Below are 20,379 nucleotides of genomic sequence, written 5' to 3'. Positions count from 1 at the left end.
GATATGGTGCAGAGAGGAGCAGTGAGACTCCATCATATTGTAACTGATTATCAGATCGCTGACATACTTACCAAGCCGTTGCCAAAAAGGGAGTTTCTTGATAATCAAAGAGCAACTTGGACTAACAGATGTGACCCTTCCTGGTGGGGGCGGTCATGGATGATCGAGAACACTAAGCTATGCTCTTCCCTCTTGTTTGAGCTCACAAGTTGGGAATGGAGCCAGGAGAGCTCCTAGGGTTGAGGGAACTCTTGACTGTAGGTTGTGCACGATCCTTGTCATGTGTTGACAAGTGGTAATCCCCCCTACCATCAAGTCTGGGACTTGCCAAGAGTATACCCTAGTATGCATCCTACCCACAAGTTGGGCTTGTTGGGATTGCCACCCATCTGGCCAATGGGTGTGGTAAAGCTTGGTTGTGCATGATCCTTGTCATGTGTTGACAAGTGGTAATCCCCCCAAGCAAAGATGAGACTTGGTTGTGCGCGATCCTTGTCATGTGTTGACAAGTTGTAATCCCACCAAAGTCTGTGGATGTAGGTGTTCTACCACTTGACTCTTATGGTAAAGCTTGGTTGTGCATGATCCTTGTCATGTGTTGACAAGTGGTAATCCCCCCCAAGTTTGTGTCAAGATGGGAAGATCAATGGATATAGGGTGATAGATGAATCTCCCTTATGATTCTTCTTCATTAGATTGAGACATCATTATTCCATAGAAGAGATGAACAGAGATGAGCAGAGAAAGCAAAGATCTTTGTTGCAAAAATAAATTCCTCCCTCACTGAGAGGGAGTGTTGAAAATTGGCAACTCAAGGATGAATTTCCTTAAATAAAATCTCATTTCTAACAATTCTAGAGTGAATTTCTAAAAAAGAAAGTCATGTCTAACATCTCAAGTATGACTTTGCAGAAATAGTAAATCACCTTGCATCAATTGATAATCAAGTATAGTTGAAGGAAAATCACTTAACTTATGATTAATCAATCCTAATAATTCAATCTCGACTTAATCATCAATATTATTATTATTATCCTTTATGATAATATGATATTATTATTAAAAGGAATTACAAGTTACCTTACCTTCATCACCTCAATCACTTCACACATCTCTCCTTGATGACTCACATGGCACTACATAACTCTCTCTCTCTCTCTCTCTCTCTCTTAATGATACGTTACACTCTCTCTTATGCAGTCATTAAAGACACAGCATATTCCTCTTACACTCTGCTGACCACTACTGGTCAACTACCCATGCAGTACACCCCCCTTTTCTTTGCAAAAAGGGGGCAACACCTGATCAGCGTTTCCGTACCATCCTGCAGTCATCAGCAGCTTGATCATTTTGATTGTAAACCCAGTCTGCATGTATGAATTGTAAATAATCTTAGCAGACATGAGTCGTGTATGTGTATTGCCTAGGTGGACCTAACTTTCTAGTGGTAATCTACGTCCCGGAAGGTTTTTCGTCTCACCGATCCATGGATCGGCAAAGTTTTCCTTCAAACCTGACCCCAAAGCCGGGATGGATTTTGTCATTAGAACTTTAGGAGAATCCTAGTGTGTTGATCTGCTAGATTATAGTTGTGTCGCAGAACTGGGTGTTTTGTGAGGGTCTGTATTAAGTGGGTTTGTTCCCTTGAGATGTAAATTGTAAAAAGTCATCATGAAATGTGTCTTGAGAGTTGAAAATGCTTTAAATCCCCTCGTGAGTCCTAAGTCCTAGGTCCTAGGTGATGTTTCCAAAGGCTTAGTTCGATGATCCATTTAAAAAATGAAATAATATAATAAAATAAATAAAAATTAAGAAATTTAAAAATTAAAAAAAATAAATAAATAAATAAAATAAAATAATAAATAATAAAAAATTTAAAAAATGAAATAAATAAAAAATTCAAAAAATTTAAAAATTTAAAAAATGAAATAAATAAAAAATAATAAAAAATTTTAAAATTTTAAAAATAAAATAAAATAATATTTTAAGTGAATAAATCGACGGATGAGATCAAGATATGTCTTGATCCTCGTCAACGGTCGAGATCATTTCTACATGGATCATTCGAACTAGCCGTTGGGATCATTTCCTTTATATAGGGTCTTAGGTGGCCATTTCAGATGATTCGATCTGTGAGTCAGATACTGAAGAAGCTCTCTTGTAAATCTGTTTCTGGTTAATAAAGGAAGACTTTGGGGTCCATATCTTGCTGGTGTTACTCTCTTAAAATGCTGTGAGATTGTTTCATTTTCTGCATATGTTATTTTCAGCCGTTAATAATAGCTTTTTGTAGAGTATTGTGAGCACATGTATCTTGTTCACTTGCTGCGGTTTGGGTGCTGTTAGGGTTTCTAAAGTAATGGCAGGTATCTCCATTACTTCCTGAGATCTAGCAGCATTTTGCCCTCTTTATTGACAGTTGTTTTGAGCTGTGCAGAAAACATCATTGAATGAAATTTTGTGGGCATTCGGGGAAGTTCTCGGCTGAACCAGCCAACTCCCGCAAGCATTTTGTGAGCCCAGTTGGATTTGATCCTGGGTCTATCATTCGGTCTATTTTTCTAAGTTTGCATGAGAGATTTTCTGAAGTTCTTCACAGTGACGATCTGAAATTTCTGTTCTTGAAAATGTTTTCCGTGCTTACTGCTGAATCTGGCTGTTAAGGGGCCAAATCTGTAAATTAATCAGTTGTCTTAGGGTTTCAATTTTTTCTGTTCTAGGGTTTTAGATTTTGCTTTATGCAGTTTTTATTAGGGTTTAGGGTTTTTAGGTTTCATTTTAGCACAAAAAAATTTGAAAAATTTTCTTTTTTTTTCAGATCCAGTTATTTTCGGGAATTATCATGTTATATCTTTCATGCTGAGATCTAAGTTTTCAAGTCGAGATACGAAATTGATATCTGGTTAATGATTTATGATTCGTGGTGGTTTAAAGCATTCATCTTTCTAAATTTTCAGTTGCTGGATATCGTTCTGGTCATCGTGATTTGGCTGATACCTTTTGATGACAAATGATTGTTGTTCACGGCTTATATTTCTATATCATTTAACAAGTAATCGTTTTAAACTCAATCTCTTAAGGCACTGGTCTGCTCAATTAATCAAATCCATCGCGTCCTTTTTATAGCGTATCTCGTGTCTCCCAACCAACTGGTCGACAGTTGGTCTCATCATCTCACAGGGACTACCCCCCTTAGCCGCGGGAGACAGGCTTAAACGGAGGGATCGGGGATCAGAGTGACAGCCCCCGGTCTGAGCGTTGTCGTGTCAATCCGCGCGACAACATTTTTTGGCGCCGTTGCCGGGGACATTGTTTTCTCGGCGTTTCAACGACAATTTTCCTCATTTTTATCTTTTCATCTGGCCCGACAACGCCAACATTTTTTGGCGCCGTTGCCGGGGATAGAGTTTTTCTGTCCTTGGTGTTTCAACGACTTTTCATCATTCATCGTTCATCTTTTTATCATTCATTTGAGCCGGCAACGCCAACATTTTTTGGCGCCGTTGCCGGGGACAGAGTTTTTCTGTTCCTGGAGTTTCATCGACATTCACCTTATCATCTTTCTCATCTCTCATTTTGAGCTGGCAAATTCAACCTTTTGGGTTATCATTTGGATCTTTTATTGCTTTATTTTTCGCCATATCAGTAGCATCTCTTCGGTCTGTTTTTTGTTTGGGTGGCGACTCCACTTTCTCATTTTTCCCAGACAAGAAGCTTTCCTCATATCTGCTTGTGGTTACTTTTTGGATCCTAGAATCAGATTCATTGTTCAAGTGGCGACTCCACTTCTCTCATCTCTTAATTTTCTTGAGCAGAATTCTCTTTCTATCATCCATTTGATCCTTCATTGTTCATCATGGATTATTCATTTAAACCATGTCATTTTACTGATAATCTCCATGATCTTCCGAAAGAGGTCGTTGGTAAATTATTTAAGTTCTCGGGTGGTGATTCGGTCACTGTTGAACAGCATTTAAACAGGTTTACTTGTGTAATGATCTTATATTGTAGATTTCCTTAATATAATCATGAAAATTTCAAGATGCGTCTATTTGTCCATTCTTTAGAGGGTGATGCCTTGAATTGGTTTAATAATTTTCCTAATGATTTTTTCACTTCTTTACAAGACATTCTCAATGCTTTTAAAGATAGATATGATAGTCCAAACAGCTTGCCTTCTGCCTCTAAAATTGTGCAACAGAATGAAAGTAATTTGATAAGAGGTCCAGCTGAAACATCCCAAGACGATTCATCATGTCAGAATGTGTCATCCACCGGAAATATTGCAGATCAAGTTCATGATAGTGAAAAATCAGGGACAAATGACAATGAAAGGGAAGAGCAAAAGCAAATTTTACGAGATCTAATGATGCTGGTAAGAAATATGGAAATCAACCAAACTATTTTTGTCAATGATGTGAAAACTTTATGCACCCACCTGGAAAAACGTAATAGGGAGATTGAAGTCACGCAAAATCAGCATGCTAAAGAAATTGAGGCCATGAAAACTAAATATGAAACAGAAATTGGAAACATGCATAGCAAGATGTCAGTCTTAGAGGAAAATATGGTGACCATGAAAGATGATCATGATAGGGAAATTGGCTCTATGCAAAACAAGTTACTAACTATGGATGAGGAAATGACTGTCATGACGTTCAATCATAATAATCAGTTGGCCGACATGCAAGCGAATCATAAAGAAGAAATAAATTTCATGCAGCATTACTTGATGGACATAAAGGAAAAGAACAATAAAGTGATAAAAGACATGGAAGAACATCATGCCAAACAAATCGGCGATATAAAGGTTGAACACTCTAGACAGATGGATGCCATTAGAATACAGGTTCAAAGGTTTCAACAATTGGAAGATGAAAGAAACCAGGTAACATCAACAGATCAGGAGTCTTCTCATTTGCTGCAACAAGTTCCATCTTATTATGAGGAGGTTATTGATTCGATTGAAAGATGGTTAATTGAAGGTGATCCGGATAGACTTGAGAATGATAAAGATCAGATGCGGGCTAAAGAAAGACATATCACGCATACTTCATCTGATAGTTTTGAAACAGAAAGTTCCAGGTCATCAGTAATTCAAACTGCCAGAAAGAAAAAACGTAAGAGAAAGAAAAAGAGAAGAAGATTTGACGCATCAGATGGCCGCGAGCAGCTTGATTTTCGGATAGGAAAAAGTCCTACCATATGCAAAATTGGACATGGCACATCCGACAAGCAGCCGACAGATTTGCCTGAAAGCAGGCAAATGCTCAGTATGCACTATATTGAACACATCTGATGCCGTAGGGCATCCTTTGTATCGTATTTCTAACCCTACTCCTTGTTTTTTCCGCATTTTCGTTTCTGCTTTAGATAGTTAATAAATGAAGAGCTTTTACCTTTATTGTGCTTAATGTATATGATGATTTTGGAATGGACGCTACTTATTTTTATCTGTGTGTTGTATGGGTGCAGATTCTGGATTCTCACATTCCTACAGTGCAGCAACGTGTCCCCAAGTAGAGCCAGATGTTGACCACTACTGGTCAACTACCCATGCAGTACACCCCCCTTTTCTTTGCAAAAAGGGGGCAACACCTGATCAGCGTTTCCGTACCATCCTGCAGTCATCAGCAGCTTGATCATTTTGATTGTAAACCCAGTCTGCATGTATGAATTGTAAATAATCTTAGCAGACATGAGTCGTGTATGTGTATTGCCTAGGTGGACCTAACTTTCTAGTGGTAATCTACGTCCCGGAAGGTTTTTCGTCTCACCGATCCATGGATCGGCAGAGTTTTCCTTCAAACCTGACCCCAAAGCCGGGATGGATTTTGTCATTAGAACTTTAGGAGAATCCTAGTGTGTTGATCTGCTAGATTGTAGTTGTGTCGCAGAACTGGGTGTTTTGTGAGGGTCTGTATTAAGTGGGTTTGTTCCCTTGAGATGTAAATTGTAAAAAGTCATCATGAAATGTGTCTTGAGGGTTGAAAATGCTTTAAATCCCCTCGTGAGTCCTAAGTCCTAGGTCCTAGGTGATGTTTCCAAAGGCTTAGTTCGATGATCCATTTAAAAAATGAAATAATATAATAAAATAAATAAAAATTAAGAAATTTAAAAATTAAAAAAAATAAATAAATAAATAAAATAAAATAATAAATAATAAAAAATTTAAAAATTTAAAAAATGAAATAAATAAAAAATAATAAAAAATTCAAAAAATTTAAAAATTTAAAAAATGAAATAAATAAAAAATAATAAAAAATTTAAAAATTTTAAAAATAAAATAAAATAATATTTTAAGTGAATAAATCGACGGATGAGATCAAGATATGTCTTGATCCTCGTCAACGGTCGAGATCATTTCTACATGGATCATTCGAACTAGCCGTTGGGATCATTTCCTTTATATAGGGTCTTAGGTGGCCATTTCAGATGATTCGATCTGTGAGTCAGATACTGAAGAAGCTCTCTTGTAAATCTGTTTCTGGTTAATAAAGGAAGACTTTGGGGTCCATATCTCGCTGGTGTTACTCTCTTAAAATGCTGTGAGATTGTTTCATTTTCTGCATATGTTATTTTCAGCCGTTAATAATAGCTTTTTGTAGAGTATTGTGAGCACATGTATCTTGTTCACTTGCTGGGGTTTGGGTGCTGTTAGGGTTTTTAAAGTAATGGCAGGTATCTCCATTACTTCCTGAGATCTAGCAGCATTTTGCCCTCTTTATTGACAGTTGTTTTGAGCTGTGCAGAAAACATCATTGAATGAAATTTTGTGGGCGTTCGGGGAAGTTCTCGGCTGAACCAGCCAACTCCCGCAAGCATTTTGTGAGCCCAGTTGGATTTGATCCTGGGTCTATCATTCGGTCTATTTTTCTAAGTTTGCATGAGAGATTTTCTGAAGTTCTTCACAGTGACGATCTGAAATTTCTGTTCTTGAAAATGTTTTCCGTGCTTACTGCTGAATCTGGCTGTTAAGGGGCCAAATCTGTAAATTAATCAGCTGTCTTAGGGTTTCAATTTTTTCTGTTCTAGGGTTTTAGATTTTGCTTTATGCAGTTTTTATTAGGGTTTAGGGTTTTTAGGTTTCATTTTAGCACAAAAAAATTTGAAAAATTTTCTTTTTTTTTTCAGATCCAGTTATTTTCGGGAATTATCATGTTATATCTTTCATGCTGAGATCTAAGTTTTCAAGTCGAGATACGAAATTGATATCTGGTTAATGATTTATGATTCGTGGTGGTTTAAAGCATTCATCTTTCTAAATTTTCAGTTGCTGGATATCGTTCTGGTCATCGTGATTTGGCTGATACCTTTTGATGACAAATGATTGTTGTTCACGGCTTATATTTCTATATCATTTAACAAGTAATCGTTTTAAACTCAATCTCTTAAGGCACTGGTCTGCTCAATTAATCAAATCCATCGCGTCCTTTTTATAGCGTATCTCGTGTCTCCCAACCAACTGGTCGACAGTTGGTCTCATCATCTCACAGGGACTACCCCCTTAGCCGCGGGAGACAGGCTTAAACGGAGGGATCGGGGATCAGAGTGACAGCCCCCGGTCTGAGCGTTGTCGTGTCAATCCGCGCGACAACATTTTTTGGCGCCGTTGCCGGGGACATTGTTTTCTCGGCGTTTCAACGACAATTTTCCTCATTTTTATCTTTTCATCTGGCCCGACAACGCCAACATTTTTTGGCGCCGTTGCCGGGGATAGAGTTTTTCTGTCCTTGGTGTTTCAATGACTTTTCATCATTCATCGTTCATCTTTTTATCATTCATTTGAGCCGGCAACGCCAACATTTTTTGGCGCCGTTGCCAGGGACAGAGTTTTTCTGTTCCTGGAGTTTCATCGACATTCACCTTATCATCTTTCTCAACTCTCATTTTGAGCTGGCAAATTCAACCTTTTGGGTTATCATTTGGATCTTTTATTGCTTTATTTTTCGCCATATCAGTAGCATCTCTTCGGTCTGTTTTTTGTTTGGGTGGCGACTCCACTTTCTCATTTTTCCGAGACAAGAAGCTTTCCTCATATCTGCTTGTGGTTACTTTTTGGATCCTAGAATCAGATTCATTGTTCAAGTGGCGACTCCACTTCTCTCATCTCTTAATTTTCTTGAGCAGAATTCTCTTTCTATCATCCATTTGATCCTTCATTGTTCATCATGGATTATTCATTTAAACCATGTCATTTTACTGATAATCTCCATGATCTTCCGAAAGAGGTCGTTGGTAAATTATTTAAGTTCTCGGGTGGTGATTCGGTCACTGTTGAACAGCATTTAAACAGGTTTACTTGTGTAATGATCTTATATTGTAGATTTCCTTAATATAATCATGAAAATTTCAAGATGCGTCTATTTGTCCATTCTTTAGAGGGTGATGCCTTGAATTGGTTTAATAATTTTCCTAATGATTTTTTCACTTCTTTACAAGACATTCTCAATGCTTTTAAAGATAGATATGATAGTCCAAACAGCTTGCCTTCTGCCTCTAAAATTGTGCAACAGAATGAAAGTAATTTGATAAGAGGTCCAGCTGAAAGATCCCAAGACGATTCATCATGTCAGAATGTGTCATCCACCGGAAATATTGCAGATCAAGTTCATGATAGTGAAAAATCAGGGACAAATGACAATGAAAGGGAAGAGCAAAAGCAAATTTTACGAGATCTAATGATGCTGGTAAGAAATATGGAAATCAACCAAACTAATTATGTCAATGATGTGAAAACTTTATGCACCCACCTGGAAAAACGTAATAGGGAGATTGAAGTCACGCAAAATCAGCGTGCTAAAGAAATTGAGGCCATGAAAACTAAATATGAAACAGAAATTGGAAACATGCATAGCAAGATGTCAGTCTTAGAGGAAAATATGGTGACCATGAAAGATGATCATGATAGGGAAATTGGCTCTATGCAAAACAAGTTACTAACTATGGATGAGGAAATGACTGTCATGACGTTCAATCATAATAATCAGTTGGCCGACATGCAAGCGAATCATAAAGAAGAAATAAATTTCATGCAGCATTACTTGATGGACATAAAGGAAAAGAACAATAAAGTGATAAAAGACATGGAAGAACATCATGCCAGACAAATCGGCGATATAAAGGTTGAACACTCTAGACAGATGGATGCCATTAGAATACAGGTTCAAAGGTTTCAGCAATTGGAAGATGAAAGAAACCAGGTAACATCAACAGATCAGGAGTCTTCTCATTTGCTGCAACAAGTTCCATCTTATTATGAGGAGGTTATTGATTCGATTGAAAGATGGTTAATTGAAGGTGATCCGGATAGACTTGAGAATGATAAAGATCAGATGCGGGCTAAAGAAAGACATATCACGCATACTTCATCTGATAGTTTTGAAACAGAAAGTTCCAGGTCATCAGTAATTCAAACTGCCAGAAAGAAAAAACGTAAGAGAAAGAAAAAGAGAAGAAGATTTGACGCATCAGATGGCCGCGAGCAGCTTGATTTTCGGATAGGAAAAAGTCCTACCATATGCAAAATTGGACATGGCACATCCGACAAGCAGCCGACAGATTTGCCTGAAAGCAGGCAAATGCTCAGTATGCACTATATTGAACACATCTGATGCCGTAGGGCATCCTTTGTATCGTATTTCTAACCCTACTCCTTGTTTTTTCCGCATTTTCGTTTCTGCTTTAGATAGTTAATAAATGAAGAGCTTTTACCTTTATTGTGCTTAATGTATATGATGATTTTGGAAAGGACGCTACTTATTTTTATCTGTGTGTTGTATGGGTGCAGATTCTGGATTCTCACATTCCTACAGTGCAGCAACGTGTCCCCAAGTAGAGCCAGATGCTGACCACTACTGGTCAACTACCCATGCAGTACACCCCCCTTTTCTTTGCAAAAAGGGGGCAACACCTGATCAGCGTTTCCGTACCATCCTGCAGTCATCAGCAGCTTGATCATTTTGATTGTAAACCCAGTCTGCATGTATGAATTGTAAATAATCTTAGCAGACATGAGTCGTGTATGTGTATTGCCTAGGTGGACCTAACTTTCTAGTGGTAATCTACGTCCCGGAAGGTTTTTCGTCTCACCGATCCATGGATCGGCAGAGTTTTCCTTCAAACCTGACCCCAAAGCCGGGATGGATTTTGTCATTAGAACTTTAGGAGAATCCTAGTGTGTTGATCTGCTAGATTGTAGTTGTGTCGCAGAACTGGGTGTTTTGTGAGGGTCTATATTAAGTGGATTTGTTCCCTTGAGATGTAAATTGTAAAAAGTCATCATGAAATGTGTCTTGAGGGTTGAAAATGCTTTAAATCCCCTCGTGAGTCCTAAGTCCTAGGTCCTAGGTGATGTTTCCAAAGGCTTAGTTCGATGATCCATTTAAAAAATGAAATAATATAATAAAATAAATAAAAATTAAGAAATTAAAAAATTAAAAAAAAATAAATAAATAAATAAAATAAAATAATAAATAATAAAAATTTAAAAAATGAAATAAATAAAAAATAATAAAAAATTCAAAAAATTTAAAAATTTAAAAATTTAAAAAATGAAACAAATAAAAAATAATAAAAAATTTAAAAATTTAAAAATTTTAAAAATAAAATAAAATAATATTTTAAGTGAATAAATCGACGGATGAGATCAAGAGATGTCTTGATCCTCGTCAACGGTCGAGATCATTTCTACATGGATCATTCGAACTAGCCGTTGGGATCATTTCCTTTATATAGGGTCTTAGGTGGTCATTTCAGATGATTCGATCTGTGAGTCAGATACTGAAGAAGCTCTCTTGTAAATCTGTTTCTGGTTAATAAAGGAAGACTTTGGGGTCCATATCTTGCTGGTGTTACTCTCTTAAAATGCTGTGAGATTGTTTCATTTTCTGCATATGTTATTTTCAGCTGTTAATAATAGCTTTTTGTAGAGTATTGTGAGCACATGTATCTTGTTCACTTGCTGGGGTTTGGGTGCTGTTAGGGTTTCTAAAGTAATGGCAGGTATCTCCATTACTTCCTGAGATCTAGCAGCATTTTGCCCTCTTTATTGACAGTTGTTTTGAGCTGTGCAGAAAACATCATTGAAGGAAATTTTGTGGGCGTTCGGGGAAGTTCTCGGCTGAACCAGCCAACTCCCGCAAGCATTTTGTGTTGAGCCCAGTTGGATTTGATCCTGGGTCTATGATTCGGTTTATTTTTCTAAGTTTGCATGAGAGATTTTCTGAAGTTCTTCACAGTGACGATCTGAAATTTCTGTTCTTGAAAATGTTTTCCGTGCTTACTGCTGAATCTGGCTGTTAAGGGGCCAAATCTGTAAATTAATCAGCTGTCTTAGGGTTTCAATTTTTTCTGTTCTAGGGTTTTAGATTTTGCTTTATGCAGTTTTTATTAGGGTTTAGGGTTTTTAGGTTTCATTTTAGCACAAAAAAATTTGAAAAAATTTTCTTTTTTTTTTCAGATCCAGTTATTTTCGGGAATTATCATGTTATATCTTTCATGCTGAGATCTAAGTTTTCAAGTCGAGATACGAAATTGATATCTGGTTAATGATTTATGATTCGTGGTGGTTTAAAGCATTCATCTTTCTAAATTTTCAGTTGCTGGATATCGTTCTGGTCATCGTGATTTGGCTGATACCTTTTGATGACAAATGATTGCTGTTCACGGCTTATATTTCTATATCATTTAACAAGTAATCGTTTTAAACTCAATCTCTTAAGGCATTGGTCTGCTCAATTAATCAAATCCATCGCGTCCTTTTTATAGCGTATCTCGTGTCTCCCAACCAACTGGTCGACAGTTGGTCTCATCATCTCACAGGGACTACCCCCCTTAGCCGCGGGAGACAGGCTTAAAGGGAGGGATCGGGGATCAGAGTGACAGCCCCCGGTCTGAGCGTTGTCGTGTCAATCCGCGCGACAACACACTCATTAAAGCCATGTCATAAAAGATTCATGTTATGCTCCGTTTAATGCATATGTTACACTCTCCTTAACTAAGGCGTGCATTCTTCTCTTAACGGTATAAGTTACTAAGGCATGCGTGCCTTTTCTTAATGGCATAAATTACTAAGGTATGTGTACCTCTCCTTAATGGCATAATTTACTAAGGCATGCATTTCTCTCTTCAATGGCACGAGTTACACTCCCCTAAATGGCATATGTTACTCTTCCTCAGGGCATGTGTATTGCTTCTCTTTTATGACAAGAATTTGTTGCTCCTCCTATACCTATGTCTCATGTATTTTCACCTGACTACTATTACTTATGCATCGTGAAAGAAGAATTCGAACTTGAGAGAGAGATTTGGAGAGACTTAAAGAAATTGTGAGAGAAAGAGAGACTTGGAGAGTAAAAGCAAAACTTGGTGAGCCAAGGTTGATTCAGTGCTTCAATGTTTCAGTGTTGATTTAGTTGAAGGGAAGGTTGATTCAATGTTTGCATCTGTTGCTACTACCAGTGATCTTCATGCTATAGCTTGTTTAGATTTGGGTGAACTTACTCATTCTCTTAATCTCTCATTGTACTTCGTATCTCTACGGAACAATTGATATCTAATAGAAGAAGAATCTAGTTGGGTTTTCCCCTTGTGGGTTTTTCCCTGGTCATTGGACCTAAATTCTTTGTCTCATATTGTTCTTGGATGTCTTCTATTGTGTATTTGGTTTATGTTCTATATGCAATTGCTTAACTAATATTGCAGCAGAAAGAAGTTTTTTGGAATAAGTAATTGTTTCAAGATAGAACATCAAAATTTCAACATGGTATCAAAGCTTTGGTGAAGCCCAAGAAGATAAGAGCTATCACTCCTTTGCAGAAATTTTAATACAAAGAGATCTTACATGCTGCTGAAATTTGTTGCCCAAGAAGATAAGATCTATCACTCCTTTGCAAAAATTTTACTTCAAAGAGATCTTGCTGCTGAAATCTTACTTGTTGCTCCTTTGAAGAGCTTGTTGTTGAAATACTACTTGTTGCTCGTTTGAAGATCTTACGTGCTGCTGAAATTTGTTTGACTTCATCAAGATGGCTTCTTCTTACTTCAACAATGAAGAGAAGCTTAATGATGCTTCGAATTTTGGTCCATGGAAGGAAAGCCTGGATATTACTCTTGAAGAACATGATGTACTAGAATATGTGGAAGGCGAGATCAGGGTTGCGGGGAAGCGCCCCCCCCCCATGATCCCGCTCCCAATTCGCACTCTAGGCGAGAGCGACTCGAGAGCAGGTTGGGAGCGCGCTCCCAACAAAAAAACACGCTCCCTGATTTTTCGAGAGCGTTTAGTGTTTTGTGCAAAAAAAAATTGTGCAGTTATATTCCAAATGCAATTTTTTTTAAAAGAAACAAACAAGTTTTGAGTGGGGCAACCTAATGATCAAGCCTATGGCCCTAGTATTGATATGTGTTTCATGGTAATGTTAAATTCTTAAAGTAAAAGTGACATTCTCATTAACTTAAATTTTTTACATTACCATGAAATGACTCAAGATGTTTGAGAGTGGTTCCGACCTCATTGGATTTCATTAGGAGAAAGTAGAATTTTAGATTTCATTCAAAATCCAGCAAACTTATCATTTTTCAGGATTTCAGGATTGGAGGGATTGCAATGTTTCCATTGGATTTTGTCATGTATTAGGGTATGGAACTCGTATTTAATCAAGAGCACCAATCCCTCTATGTACCTTGATGTTAGTGACATTGGTTGTCGAACTCCTCTATCATGAGCCTCCTAAAAATGTACGCATCACTCAAACAAAATCTTGACTTGACATACTATGCATTTTCTATCATATGTTAATGCTTAGAGGGTGATAGTAATGAAAAAGATCCCTATATCAATCCAAAGGTAATGACAAAGATACCTCTGGATTTTAATGCTTAGAGGGCAATATTAATGACAAAGATCTTGATTTTCAAACAAGACTAAAAAATTAGACATTTCTCGTGGCGGCAAGAGGCCCAAGCATTAGCAATAGATAATAGATTTACTTGTCTTTTCTAGTTTCTAGTAGTTTTTATAACTATTGAATCTTTCATATTTATTATGATATTTTTTGTAAACAATGACAATTTAAGTTTGAAGTTTGAAGTTGGCAATTATAACTCATTAGTAATGAATTATGAATATGATGCTTCGTAAAAGTTGAAAGTTGTTTCATTTTATAACATTTCATTTCATGTTAGATATTACTTGTAATAATGGTTACACTTAGCTTACAAGTACAACTTTGGTGATCAATGATGATAAATGTTATATATTGAATTTTTAAAGTTTGAAACTTTAAGATTGATGAATCATGAGACTCAATATGTTGTATATTACTATGTTACTAACTTGTGGATGTGGTTGATGAAGATTATAACTTCTAGATGATTGTTGTTTTATGGTTCAATCCATATTTTTTATGTTTTTAATATCTAATTCATCATTCTACATACTTTTGTTGACATATATGCATCAAAATATATATTATATAAAAAAATGCTCCCGAAATCGCTCCCAAACCGGGAGCTTTTGAAAATGTCGCTCCCGCTCCCAAGTAACCTTGGGCTAGATAGCAGAACCACCAAAAAATTCAAATGTTGTTGTCAAGGCCAGATTCAAGAAGGGAGAAGTCAATGCTAACAAGAATATCATTTATTCTCTTGGAGACCATCTCATCACCTATGTCTCCAAGTTGAAGAAATCTAAGGAAATGTATGACAAATTGATTGGAATGTATCAAGTAAACAACTGGGGTCAAATCCTTTCTTTGAAGAATCAACTCAAGGACATTAAGATGAACAGAAGAGAGACCATTCAAGTATACTTCATGAGGATATCAATAACAAGGATCAATTGTCAATTGTTGTTGAAATTGTATCTGATAAAGAGATGGTGTTGATTATGCTTAGAGGTATTTCTCCAACTTGGGAAACTTTTATTACTGTCATCAGCAACAATGATAAGTTTCTCACATTTGAAGAGGGAAAACCTACTGCCTTTGTTGTCCAAGTCAAGAAGTAGAAAGGAAAAAGAGGTTATCACTTTTAAAGAAAGCTTGCTCCCAGATCCAATAGTTCCAATAAATGGAACAAGGACTTACCAAAAGTTCAATGCTACAATTTCCGTAAGCATGACCACTATACCAGTGATTGTCCAGAAAATATAAGTGCACCAAGATCCAACTGCAACAATAGTAGCAACAATTTTAGATCTGATTATAGAAGAAGAAGAGAAGCTCCCGTTATTCGTAAAGAAAGCTACCATTCTTCCAAGAGTTCAAGGAACCCAAGGTATGATAATAATGCAGTTGAAACACAATCACAGTACTTTCTCGTTTCTACTCTTTCTAGTTCCTCTCCTGCAGATTCTTGTGACCGTTGGTTGGTTGATAGTAGTGCTTCAAGACACTTTACTGGTTATAAAGAAGTTCTCTCAAATCTGGCTAAAAGGGAGATGGATTTGAAAATCATTCTTGGAGATAACTCTACATATCCTATAAATGGATTTGGTTCTATTTTTTTTCATCTGGATCAAGGTAAAACTATATCTCTTCAAGAAGTTTTGTATGTACCTAGTTTGAAAAAGAATCTTGTATCTATATCTACCTTAGAAGACAAAGGAATGAAAGTTGTTTTCATAAATGGAAAAGTTCTCACTTGGCCAATGAGATCTAGCATGAGATATGCCTTCACTCTAGGATCGAGATTTGAAGTTTTGTATAAAATTAATGGAAGACCAATCCATGCGTTGATTCATGACAACAATCATCAATGTGAACTTTGGCATCGAAGGTTCACTCATCTGCACTATAAAGCATTACCTCATCTAAGAAAGATGATTTCCGGAATGCCTGAGATTAGAGTGGATCATGATGGGGTCTACCAAGGGTGTGCAAGTGGAAAGCATGTAAAGGGATCATTCCCTTGAAGCAAAAGCAAAACCAGTGAGGTACTTCATCTTATACATTCTGATTTATGTGGACCTATACATGTAACTTCTCTTAATGGTTATTTGTATTATATAATCTTTGTGGATGATTTTTCTCGCGAGACATGGATTTTCTTTTTGAAAAAAAAAGTCAAACATTTAACATGTTCAAAGACTTCAAATCTCTAGTAGAAAAAAACACTGGAAATCAGTTCAAAATATTCGGATCTAACAATGGAGGAGAGTTCACTTCAAATGATTTCATCGACTTTTGCAAAGAAGTTGGAATCAATAAAGAGACCACCGTACCATATAACCCAGAACAAAATGGTGTGGCTGAAAGAAAGAACAAAACTATCATGGAAGTAGTCAAAGCTAGGTTGAATAATCAAAAGCTACCAAAGTTTCTATGGAGAGAAGCTGCTAACATTGTTGTCTCTGTCCAAAATAGATCTCCACACCGAACCTTAAACAACAAGACTCTTGAAGAAGCCTTCATTGGTGAAAAGCCCGAGGTTGGGCACTCAAGGATTTTTGGTTTCCCTATCCACTTTCATGTGCCAAAGGAAAAGAGGAAAAAGCTAGAATCTTCAGGTAAGAAAGGTACGTTTGCTAGTTATTATGAAAATTCTAAAGCCTACAGAATGTAGATACCTGGTCAAAGAACTATAGAGTTTAGCAAGGATGTAACATGTCATGAAGATGTGGCTCTTAGAAAGGCAAGAGACACTCCTATTCCTCCTACTAAAATTAATAGTCAAGATGATGTCTTTGAAATTCAAGAAGATCCTAAGCCTGAGCATGATCTTGCTGATGAACCCATGGAGCCCATGGACCCCTTGGATCCTCTTCCATGTGATCCTCTTACTAGAAAGAGATCATTATGGCTTCGTGACACTCTACAAGATGTTGACAGAGATGTTTCCCTAAGAAACTATGGCAGTTTCAGGGATATATTGTAGCCATGAGCAACATTATTCAGGCTAAACCATGCACTTTTGAAGAAGCGGTTGGACATTGGATAAACCAATGCTCCCCATGTGTTTCGTGACATGGACTAACCACCTCTCGTGGATCCTTATCTCTAGCGATGCAATCGTTGACTAACACCTGCGGGTTTTGATCTAACAATAATCATGATTTCCAACAAGTGCTATCAGAGCGTAGTGTGTTTCGTGAGATGGACTAACCGCCTCTCGTGGATCCTTATCTCTAGCGATGCAATCATTGACTAACACCTGCGGGTTTTGGTCTAACGACAATCGTGATTTCCAACAGAAGCAGTGAAAGATCAAGTATGGAAAGATGCAATGGCCGAAAAATATGAGTCCATCATACATAATGATGTATGGTAAGTAGTTCCAAGACCCAAAGGTAAGTCTATTGTGACTTCTAAATGGTTGTATAAAATTAAACATGGTACAGATGACAGTATTAAAAAATATAATGCTAGATTTTTAGCTAGAGGTTTCTATCAAAAAGAGGGAATAGAATATGATGAGATTTTTTCACATGTTGCCCGATATACTACCATCTGTTCTATTATAACTCTAGCTGCTAGCTAGGGATGGACGCTTCACGAAATGGATGTGAAAACAACATTTCTGCATGGCTTCCTCAAGGACAAAGTATTTGTGGAGCAACCACAAGGCTTTGAAGTACATAAACAGAAAATCGTGTGTAGAATGAAGAAAACTCTATGGATTGAAAAAAACCCCAAGAGCTTGGTATGCTCGCATTGATAGCTTCTTGATGAAGCTTTGTTTTACCAAAAGAAATGTTGATCCAAATCTCTACTTCAAAATGGTCCAAGTTATGCCTTTGATTTTGGTATTATATGTTCATGACTTATTCTTGTCAGGTGGAGAACCTTGTAATGTTCCTATTCAGAAATTAACAGTGAATAACCAAAGACATGTAATAAATATAACACAAGAAAAACTCAGCAAACACGCATAAGATAGAAAATGTTCCTCAAACGCAAAAATGGGCAATTTTATTTATATTCAACTACTGGAGTACAATAGAAAATAGAAAGAGTGCACCTTGGCTTGCACAAGGTAAGCTAAAAGCCTCAAGTGATCAATGTGTCAACGCCCAACTGCTGTAGAAACTCGTCCTCCAGAATTTTGCGCTAGCCCACTTTTCTGCACTACTATCTATCTTGAGACCCTGATCCAACCCCTCAAATTTGCCTAGAAAATTCTGTAAAATTAGGACTGGAATCCTTGCCAAAAACCTAGAAAACCCAGAGAGGGTTTGCTCTAATTTTGAACCTCAAAATTTGACCCCAAACAGCTTGGCCCTTCTCCACAACCAAAAATTATTACCTGTAGCAAAGAATAATGTTTGCTGCTCCCAAAATGCTAAGAAACTCCCCACAATAATCCTCCAACCAAAATTTGAGCAGCCCAACTCCTCAATCCTCTGCCCAAGACTCCACTCACTTGACCCCCACAAGTGACTGTGCAGACCTATAAGGAATGACGCAGTCTCTATGCCCAACAATTTCATCCTGCGTGAGGGACTCACTGTCAACCTGCCAATCCTCCTCCTTTACTCAGAATTTGGCCAAGAAACACCCCAACAACTATACAACCTCCAGTGTCGACACCAATCTCTCTCTATGACTGCATGGCTCTTCCTTTTGCATCCCAGTTGAACCCAAATAGTGTAGTGTCGTGTGATGCCTCTCTCCCAGCCTCCAAATAATATAGAAATCCTTCCTAGGGTGGCACTCAAGGTCCACCAAAGAGAAGGTTGAGCTTCACTCCTTGGGAATCTCTTGTGCTGAGCAGCACTTATATCTCAGCTGAACAGCTAGAGTGATAATGGATAATCAAATGTCAAAAAGCCCCAAATGATGCTTCTCTCCACCTATTTATACTTGTTGGCCCTTGGTCTCATGTGGGTCCCTCCTTTAATTTTCGACCTCCCTTAGGAAATTTGAATTCCCTACTAAGTGGTGCATATTATTTGTGGGTGGGTGGCCCCCACATTCCACTAAAAGCTCTTCAACCCACTTTTCCTAAGTCTTGCCTCCAAAATTTGCCTTTAGACCAAAATTGACAAAATTTACAAAATTGGGTTCATTTGCCTTAGAAAATATTTAGGAAGGGACATTACAGTCCTCCCCTCCCGGATGTTGCTTGTCCCCAAGCAATTGCAAAGATGGATGTTGCAAAATCTGTTCACTCTCCCATGTAGCATCCTCTTCTAGCAAATCCTTCCACTTGACCAAATACTCCCTGATTACCCGATTCCTCAATCTCCTCTCCCGGGTCTCCAATATGGTCTCTGGTGTCAAAACTAAATGCCCCTCATCATCCAAAGGTGGAAACTCATTTGTTGTTGTAACTTGCTGCCCCAACGCCTTCTTCAGGCATGAGACATGGAACATGTTGTGGATCTAGCTCTCTGAAGGTAGCTCCAGCTCATAAGCCACCTCTCTAACTCTCCTGATCACCTTATATGACCCATAAAATCGTGGTCGGAGTTTTTCTGCCCCTTTCTACTTTAGTGAAAACTGTATGTAGTGCTGCAAACGTAGGTAGACCATGTCCCCTACCTCAAACTATCTCTCCACCCTATGCTTATCTGCATACATCTTCTGCTAATTTTGAGCCACCTGTAAATTGTTCTTGAGAGCTCAGAGGATCTCTTGACTCTCTTGAACCCAATCGTTTACCCCGGGCCCTACTATCTGCAAACATCATATCAAAAAAATAAAGTGCATCATATCCATAAAGTGCTCGAAAAGGATACATACTAATTGACATGTGATAAGTGGTGTCGTAGCAGAACTCTCCTAGATGAAGCCACTTTACCCACACTCTCTGTTGCCCCGTCATGTAGTTGCATAGGTACCCTTCCAACCACTTGTTCACGATCTCGGTCTTCCCATCTGTCTGTGGGTGATAGCTAGTGTTGGGCGTAAGCTCTGTCCCCACCAACCGAAACAACTCCTGCCAGAAAGCCCCCATAAATTTGTTATCCCTGTCACTAACAATGGTCTTGGGAAGACCATGCAATTGGAAGACCTCTCGGAAGAACAACTCGACCACCTGGGAAGTTGAAGATCTCGATGAGATGGCGAAGAAATGGGCGAACTTGGTCAATCTGTTGACCACAACGTAAATGCAATCTCGCCCCTGTGCAGCTAGGAACCCCGTGATGAAGTCCATGGACACGCTTTCCCACTTCCTCTCCGGAATGGGAAGCGACTGTAATAAACCAGTGGGATGTGACAACTCTACCTTGTTCCTTTGGCAGTCTACGCACTCCCATACGTGCCTCAGCACGTCTCCCTTGAGCCCTCGCCATGAGAATCTCTTCCTAATGGCACGATATGTCTTGAGGAACCCAGGGTGACCTGCTAGACGAGAATTGTGGGTTGCCTACATAATCCACTCCTTGAGCTGCAATTCGGGCACCAAATATATCTGGTCCTTGTAGTAGATCAC

The 20,379-nt window shown here is 38.0% G+C and overlaps 1 protein-coding gene across 9 annotated transcripts in view; it reads right to left on the bottom strand.

Annotated features, from left to right (window-relative positions):
• Nucleotides 1–20,379, bottom strand: part of PES1 (Esterase/lipase/thioesterase family protein) — a 774,423-nt gene that overhangs the window by 318,099 nt on the left and 435,945 nt on the right. The gene's annotated exons all lie outside the window — the stretch shown is intronic.

Source organism: Pinus tabuliformis, chromosome 2_1 (assembly GCF_031772625.1).
Source record: "Pinus tabuliformis cultivar Carrire ecotype Pingquan chromosome 2_1, CPIR1, whole genome shotgun sequence".
Classification (NCBI taxonomy): Eukaryota; Viridiplantae; Streptophyta; class Pinopsida; order Pinales; family Pinaceae; genus Pinus; species Pinus tabuliformis.
Note: the sequence above shows the minus strand (reverse complement) of the source record. Positions and strands in the feature narration are given on the sequence as shown.